The sequence below is a fragment of the Mytilus californianus genome, unplaced genomic scaffold, assembly GCF_021869535.1.
Source record: "Mytilus californianus isolate M0D057914Y unplaced genomic scaffold, xbMytCali1.0.p SCAF_1, whole genome shotgun sequence".
Lineage (NCBI taxonomy): Eukaryota > Metazoa > Mollusca > Bivalvia > Mytilida > Mytilidae > Mytilus > Mytilus californianus.
In genome coordinates, this window is record NW_026262581.1 from 81,106,049 (window position 1) to 81,115,141 (window position 9,093).

Here is a 9,093-nt window from a genome sequence, read left to right on the forward strand (position 1 = left end):
AATTTTCATCCATTTGTATATCATTCTATTCTACTATTCTAATAATAGTGAAGTGCAAGTGCCTGGTGGACACTCTTCTGTAATAATTCGATTTTTCTAATAGATTGGATTTGAGTAGGCATTCATATTTTCCCGCAAAACGTTTCTTGAGATATTCTTCTGCATGCGTTGACACAATTTTTCTGTACGTGTGCATAGATATTAATGATTTTTTACTTATATATATATATTTCTTATGACAAAACATTTTCATATTATTAATTTATGTTCTTAAAAAAAATTTTTTTTATGAGTATTCATTGAAGAAATGAATTTATAACAAGCGACAAGGAATGTTATTTTGCACTCGATAATGTCCGCGTATTTATAGATCGGTTACCAGCCAAAAACGAAAGTTACGTAAGTAGAAATCTCTGTGGCAACAATACATCGGAATGCCCTCACGGTCATCGCGATGTAAAAACATCATCTATATAACGTGAAGTAAAAGGGAAAAAGACAACGCTAGCTAGATCTATTGATTCTTGCATTGGTGACAAAGAGAAGAGTAGAAATTTGAACATCTAACATTTAGAAATCTATGAATTTTTAAGCGACATTGTGCAAAGATTTAAAATACGATATAGTTGTTTTTCATAAAAAAAATATTTTGTTCTGAAAATCTATACGTACATGAATTTTTCATATAAAACGATGCTGTATATTCGTTTAAATTATAAGTTTAAGAAGGCAAAGTTTTACGAAAACAATTGCATTCATCATGACTTTATGGATACTGGTGGTGATGCTTATAAAACCTGTTCATACAAGTAGGTTGACAGTAAAATATCAGTATAATTTTTGTACATATGTTATTAATTTGAAATTAGTAAAATACCCTGAACTTTGCAATCTATTTTTTTTTAATCTTGTGTGATAAAATGGAAGACTAGTTTGCGTATTCTTGTTTAAAATTGATAATAGAAATACGATTGTACAATTTATGAAAAATTTATATCCGAATTCCGACTTTAAATATTATTGTTATAATTCAATTCTTATCATTATTGTTATTATCAATTGTCAATGCGCAATACCTACATTGTACATGTACAAAAAAAATGTATCACTATATGGGACTGATCATTCGAATTAACTTGATTTTTTTAATACTTTACTTAACCGTTTTATAAATTGTAACTTCATTTTACAAAGAGAGAAAAAGGAAAGAATCTTTGGTTTTTAACTATGATTTTTAATCCCGGTTTTTGAATACCCGTTTAGGCCGTCCGTTTATTGGTGTTAAACATGATACAATATAAAGATTCATCCTGGTGATCTATACAGGTTCTATATAGATCAAACTTTAAAAAATCGGTCGTTCGATTGATTATTGAGGGTCCGGTTAGGAGGTCCTTTATTTGCTTTATTCTGCAGTTTGTAGACCATTTTCCCTATTCTATATTCATTTTGCCCATTATCATCCATTATTTATATTTTAGCACCCCATTTTTTGTCATTCTTTATCATTTTTGCCTATTTTTCTCTATTCTTTTTTTTTGGGGGGGGGTGGGGGGGGGGGGGCTTTTATTCTGCACTTTTAGCCCATTTTTCTCTATTTTGTAAACCCCATCCAGACCCTCATAATTGAATAATAAATGTGCTAATTGTGGAAATGAATTATCATTGTGAGTTGGACAATATAAAGAAAGTAAAATATAAAAGAAAAATATTAACTTTTGTATGATAAATGTATTTGCTCATGCATTGAAGAAAAATGTTTGCTATACCTGAATCAGACAATAAATCCAACAACATTAGTGAACCAAACGATCACCTCAGGGCACCGGCTTCAATAATGAGAAAAGTGTCTAATAAAGCATAAATGTAAAACTATGATTTCTGTGAGTCACAATCTGATCTGGGTCCAAGCTTTGCTAACAAGGATCTGAAAATTCTCCGTTTTACTTTCTGTTTTGTCTTTACAAGATGCAAATAAATATAGATTATCAAAGATCTTTAATAAACGTCAAATTGTTTAAAGGATAAAAACACAATGTATAAACAAAGGCAATTAATAGTTAGTATAATAGTCCCAGTTAATGGTGAGTTTTGGAATGAATTATGTAAAATTTTCCATTGTAAACTATCATGATTTTTACATGTATTATGAGACAGGTGCTACAATGTACCTAATAAATTCCCGAATAGCATCATTAAGGAATTATCGAAGATTCATTTCTAAATATCTTTCTTCGGCAAATGTAATACAAATGCTCTTTTTTGTGTGATCTTACAACTTGATGTAAAATCATATGCCCCTTCTTTAGATCAGTTACAAATGTGAGAAATCGTATGCTCCTAAGTAATGTTTTAAAAAGAAAAATCCGAAAAGAAACAAAAAAAACTGAAAGATGTTTTACTGCCGCAATGTTGTTGAAGGTTTATGAATACCATAGTATATAAATCCGAATCGACCCTTCCACCATTTACGATACCTTCGAGAGTAAAAATAAGACAGAGCAAAATATGTTTCCAACAAGTAGATAAATATAAATAAACAGTATCTAATAAGAATAAGCCACAGCAACCAAATGCCAAAAAATCATGATCGCAATACATTGTGTTCATCAATTCTCCGCAATATGTTAAGTTCCTACAATGTAACCCTCCCGACTAGATAAACAAGTTGTACATATAAATAAATAAGCGAAAACTATCAATGATCTGCCATCAACACAAATCCTCCAATTAAAAAAAAAAAAAAATTGTAAGATATAAAATTAGACAGTCACTGACAGTTTCAAGGACTAGAGGGGATTACATTTAATCGAGATGAATACATTTGATAATGTGACAAAAACATTACAAGGATTAATCCTTATATGCGAGTTATAATGCTAAGTTTTGTTTTGATAATTCAGGTGAATGCTTAAAAGGTGACGTGGTATCTAATGACACTTGCTATTACCTTCCTGACCAATCACTTTTTTATAACTGGACTGATGGAAAGCGGGCATGTTCGGAACAAAATGCAAATATGTTGTCCCCAAAAGATGTTGGAACCATCCAAGACTTGTCACTGTACGTTGATTTTTATAATTATTTTTCGAATCTTATTTGAGGCGAATTTTACCAAATATTTATTACCCAATCTTAAACAAATCATGATAGTACAAATATAATTTGAAGTAAGAGCATAAGGTAACAAATGTGCCAAGAAAACCACAAATTGAGTCTATCATGCAATTTAATTAAAGTGAAGCATTTGCATACCATACATGATAATTGCTTTGGACATTTCATAACAGAGAATCTTGTTTGTCAGCTCAGTTTTAAAAATATATTGCAAGTGGCATCTGTCAGTAGGGAATCATGGTTTAGTAACAGTATATTTTGTTGTGAGAATAATTTTTTGAGTAGTTTGAAAAAGAAGTAGTTTAAGGAAAATGTGCACATTTTTATACCACCGAATATTACAGGAGTTTCAATTTGCTACGCATCAGGTATAGGGTGCAACAAATTTAGCCCGTACTATCGTTTTGACATGGGTTTACAATTTTAAAAAATCGAAAATATACAACAAGACCATACAAAATATTTCAATACTATTCATGTTTAAATCTATTATGAATGATGGATGAAAAATGTTGTCCTGTATTTTTATTAGTTGTAATCTCTGTCCTGCCTTTTTTTTTTATTAGTTTATCCTGATTTTTTTTACACAAATTGTCATCCTGCCTTTTTTTTGCCAAGTTGCTCATCCTACCTTTTTTTCAAATTTCATTCTAGACCCCCCCCCCCCCCCCCCCCCCTGAACAACAACAACAACAACAGCAACATTAGTGAACCAAACAAAGGACACAGACAAAAAATCCAACAACAGTTAAGAGCTGTAGTTGTTTCACAAAGATTTCTCCCTTTTTCCTTTTTATGTGTATATAGAGTTGAGGGGCTAGGATACGGGTACTTAAATTCAAGTGTTTAATATGGCAGACCTTCCATGAACTCTGTCGGATTTATACACCACTTTGGTTGATTTAGCTGGCTAGATATCGTTACGTACGATGTATGCGCTGATTGTATATTATTTTCATGTACAAAATGCATTATTTCGATGTGGATCATTTACTCTTTTATATTTGTATAGGCTATTCTCAAGTTTTGTGGTGTGGCTAGGTCTAAGATATGACGTTTACAAAGGCAATTTTGTATGGAATGATGGTTCTGAATATGAAGCACATAACACTTTCTGGATCACAGGTACAAAAGTTTATATATATAAGTTGCGACTGACACGGAAGTTAACATTTTAAATGGGCAATACCACGTTTGCTTCAATGTAATTTAAGGCAATGTTTTACCTTAATCATGATATTCATATTGTGTTTTATTTTCATATATTTCCAGTTTATTTCAATAGAGTTCTTTATTATCACAACAACAAGACTCGGATATAATTTTTAACGTCTTCCACCAACCCAACAAATAATACATAATGGTCACAATTTATATTTCGGTAGAAAACAATCTAGTTATTTTAATTGTTAGTAGATTAAAAGTTTTGTTTGTAGACGAGCCAAACAACTATATTGGGTTTAATAGTAAATATGGAGAAGACTGTACGATGATAAAAAATGATGGATGGAATGATGCATTTTGTGGTTCAATCTATCCTCTAATTTGCGAACAGATACTCTTTTCTTCTTCAATGGTAAATGGTGAGTGTCTACACATCATGTAGATATATAATAGTTTTATGATAAGTGTTACACAAATGTACCAATCACAAACGTGTAGATAGTTGTATAATACTTTAGATGTATTACTTACATTACTTTAAATTTATAGATCTACCAATATGTTGAGAAGAATATCAATGTTCTATCGTAAAGATTAATTTTAGGATATACTCAATGTTGACCAAGTAACAAATGTTATGAAGATTTAAAAATGTATGTACCATAGAGGACTTCTTTAATGAGTACATAGCTAAGTTTCTTGAAATTTTAATTATAATATCCATTTTTTTTTTTATTATAATTTGATTGACATTATAATCCTTCCAAACATCCTCATATGCTCTTTGAGATACATTTTTACTTTCGGGAGAGAGTGCAACAACAGCTGTATTATCATCGGCCCCCACATGATGTTACGAAAGCGTTATTTGAGATATTTAAATTCTTAAAATTACTTTAAACAAGTAATTGTATATAGCCGTTTGCTTCCTCGTGATTGCTTGGAAAGCAGTAAAACTACACAAAGAAAGGCTGAATCCTCTTTTTTCCATGTCGAACCCTTTAGAATCCATATTTTAAATCTCTGGATTCACGCCTGGTTACTATGTCTTTTGAAAGTGTCTATCCTGAACTATACGATTCCCGCATTTGACTTGTGCAAACATTCCATTTTCCACTTAACAACAATAATTTAATCTGCTTCCTGAACTATAATAACACAGACCTGTCACCTCCACACAAAACAATGCAATATATATAAAGGGAGTTGTGTGATTGCCAGTGACATAACTATCCATCATGGAAACAAAACAAATCGAGATAAATATATTAAAGTTTGACGTTTATTTGTTTGGAATATGAATACAAAGAGAGGAGAATCTACGAACAACAATGAGACAGCAGCAACGACACGAAAAATTAAAAGAAATGTAGAAATCATATTCTCATAGTATATAAGATAAGTAGATGTGATATGATTGCAAATATCCACCAAAGACCAATTGACGTAAAGTAGATGTTAACAACTAAACGACATTTAACAATGAGCAAATCCCGTACTGCATAGCAAGCGGTACAATATCCCAACATAACAAAATATGACACAATTCAAATGGGAAAACCAATGGTCTGATTTATGTACAAAACAACAAACGAAAATTAATAATTTAATATCTAGTAACAAACGACAACTACAGAATTACAGGCTCATGCACCCAACCCTCCCCTAACCTGGTACCGTGGTGTAACACCACAACATAAAAACATATTATTAAAATTAAAATAAATACTGTTGAAAAGGGTCTTTTATAGCTGACTATGCGGTATGGGCTTAACTCATTGTTGAAGGCCGTACGGTGACCTATAGTTGTTAATTTCTGTGTCATTTGGTCTCTTGTGGAGAGTTGTCTCATTGGCAATCATACCACATCTTCTAATTTTTATATTGACTCGTTAGATCGAAACAAACCTAAACAAACAACTAACAACAACAACAAAAAAAACAGTTCTAAAAGACACAATTAATTTGCACTTGAGAGTGATAATTTAGATTTGATTTTGCATTGTTTTGGACTCGTTCTAACTCGTTAAAGACGGGAAAAGTTTATAATGCTACGGCCATTTGTATACATGTATATATCATGTTACAAACAGCTATGATCAATTGTTTAGTTATTTCTTTTTTTATTTTTTGAATGTAATATACTAATTACGTATACTACTCTTTACACAGCATGTCCTGATACAAGTCAATGGCAACTTTACATGGGGAAATGTTATCACATTCTTAAGAACGTCGGTATTGTGATTAAAGCCTCCTGGTATCAAGCAATTGATTTGTGTAGGAATATCAGCAAGAATGCTACCCTTATAATGCCCAAGACTCGTGAGGAAATGGAGTTCATAAAAGAAATGATGCAAATGTACATATATATTTATATTATGTAAAATCTTATAGATAAATAGTAGATACATGTATCATGTACATGGACTAGTATATCGAACGACAGAAAAAAATCATGATTGCAAGTGTTCTCAATTTTCTTTAAGAATCTAGAAATAATTCAAATTAAACAAAAGAAAAGCTTTATTTAACTCGTAATTTCCTAGTTTTTATGTATAGTAATATAAGCATACATACAAATACGTTTAATATTTTAGAGAAAATGTCATCTATATTTGGATTGGCTTAGATGATAACCAGGCAGAAGGTGTATACGTTTGGCAGGATGGTTCCGTGTTGCGACAGGCAATTAGGGCATTAGGTAATACACATTTGATTATTAATTCGTTTACTTTAATATTTTTATACAGTAATTTCATTTCAAGTCAAGATTATGGCTACATAAAAAGGTTAAAATAAGTAACAAAACAATACTGGACAATTAAAACTCATCAACGATACCAGATTTATAATCTTGTCCGCCAGCCGCGCGTTTCGTCAATATAAAGAATTAGCAGCTCAAAGGTCAAATTAAGTACGAAGTTGACGAGCATAAACTGACCGCATTTGATACCAATAACCGAGTTTTAATAAAATAGACATATAAACTACGATGAGACTAAACCATTTTTCCGTAACCAAAAGTATATTTGCCTATAAAAGAGTTATTGAAATCTCACATTCATAATGTTATACATACCCTATACATTACAGTACTAATCTAAGCAATGATCCTAAACGCAACTCTTTTTTCATGCGTACAATGTATAGGCTTATGTTTATTGTAATTGTGTGTTTTCTCTATTAAGACTATACAACACTTATATAGGCATTGCATGCAACGATGAATAAATTAAGAATGCCATCTAATAATTAATGTGTACTCAAATTGTCCACATCATGTACATTATACATATATTATTGCATGCTTAACCCACCAAAACAACTCACAAGTTGCGTTACAATTGATTCTAAAATTACATTGTCCCCTTCTTTACCGGATATTCCTAAAAAGATATATTATTTATTACATGGCAGTATGCATTTTTTCTGACGTCAGCTGAGGGTAAACATTAAAAAGGATCTTGAATTCCCTATAGGATTAATACTCAAGTTTCATCTTACTTTAATTTGTAAAATAAAAGTAAACTTTCTACTTTGAGTCAAAATAAGCATGCTAATTCGTGTCAAAAAGAAGTACCATAAAAAATGCCTGCAAACTAAGCATTAAAATAAAACCATTTGCATGTAACAGGTCGGGAACTCTAGATTTCCTGACGTCAGAATATATTTGCATAGTAATTTTCCAAATGAAAGTAAACATGGCCTTGAAAAACTGACCAATGGACTCAAAGAACTACAATACATTGTGGGCTACTACGAGTTTACTACCACTTAAAAACACGTGGAATTAGTGGGAAAACTTTCAACTGATATACGTGTTTGGGACTCTCATAATAAATGTTTTTGTTCAGCGAATGTGTTTAATGTAAAATATATAACATAATCTTCAATTTGCATGCTCAGATTAAAAAAATATTGTTTACTGGCTTCACGATTCGACTTTCTTTTTCACCTTGTAAAAGTAGTTGAACAGGTTTTGTCCATTGTTATGCATTTTACATGTGCATTAATTTCACGCGAAACAGTGAAATTTCCAATGAAGTGACCACTGTCCAGTATAAAAATCATTGAGCTCTTTTAAACCTGTCAAATCGGTTTAAAGGAATGGGTTACACGTCTATCTATATAATTTATTATATGCTATTGGATTTTTAATGTCCTGAATAATGCCATTCGTAAAACATTGCTGCTTCGAAAAACACAAAGAACATGGCACTGAAACACTGCTTAATTCCAAGCATGTTCCCGTTGTGGCGTTACACGTGTTTGTTTCTTAACATTGTAGGACAATAATTAAGAAATGAGTTTAGCAGTTTTGATGAAATATGATAAATGATAGTAGGTTTTATACATGTTCTGTGCCTGTCAAATTCTAAATATAAAAATATTACACAGTATTCTATAATATATATCTCTTTTCAAGATAATGGAAAACCAATCTTTCTGAAAGGTGTTTGCATATAAATATAAACTGAAAGATATGTGGTATGATTGCCAATGAGACAACTATCCACCAAAGATCAAATGAAGTGGATGTAAGCAATTACAGGCAACCGCAAGGCCTTCAACAATGAGAAAAATCCATACCGTATAGTCGGCTATAAATGACCCCGATTGATGATTACACGTGTTTTTTCTAACAGACAAATGAATGAATACATACGCTTCGTGGATTTAAATGACTTTTTAATCATAAAAGAAGGTACAATATCATAACATCAATTTTGTGAAAAGCTGGGAAATTTTAGTGACCCCCCCTTACTGAAAATATCAGCCTCCTGCAAATATTTGCTGCAAGTCTGCAGC

General features: G+C 31.4%; 1 long non-coding RNA gene across 1 annotated transcript; it reads left to right on the top strand.

Moving 5' to 3' along the window:
• The first annotated feature begins 2,931 nt into the window (after positions 1 to 2,931).
• On the top strand, positions 2,932 to 6,637 carry LOC127714278 (uncharacterized). The gene is made up of 4 exons (XR_007987672.1): positions 2,932 to 3,063; positions 4,130 to 4,242; positions 4,554 to 4,700; positions 6,454 to 6,637. It is a non-coding gene; the product is annotated as an uncharacterized LOC127714278 (long non-coding RNA).
• Positions 6,638 to 9,093: the final 2,456 nt, after the last annotated feature.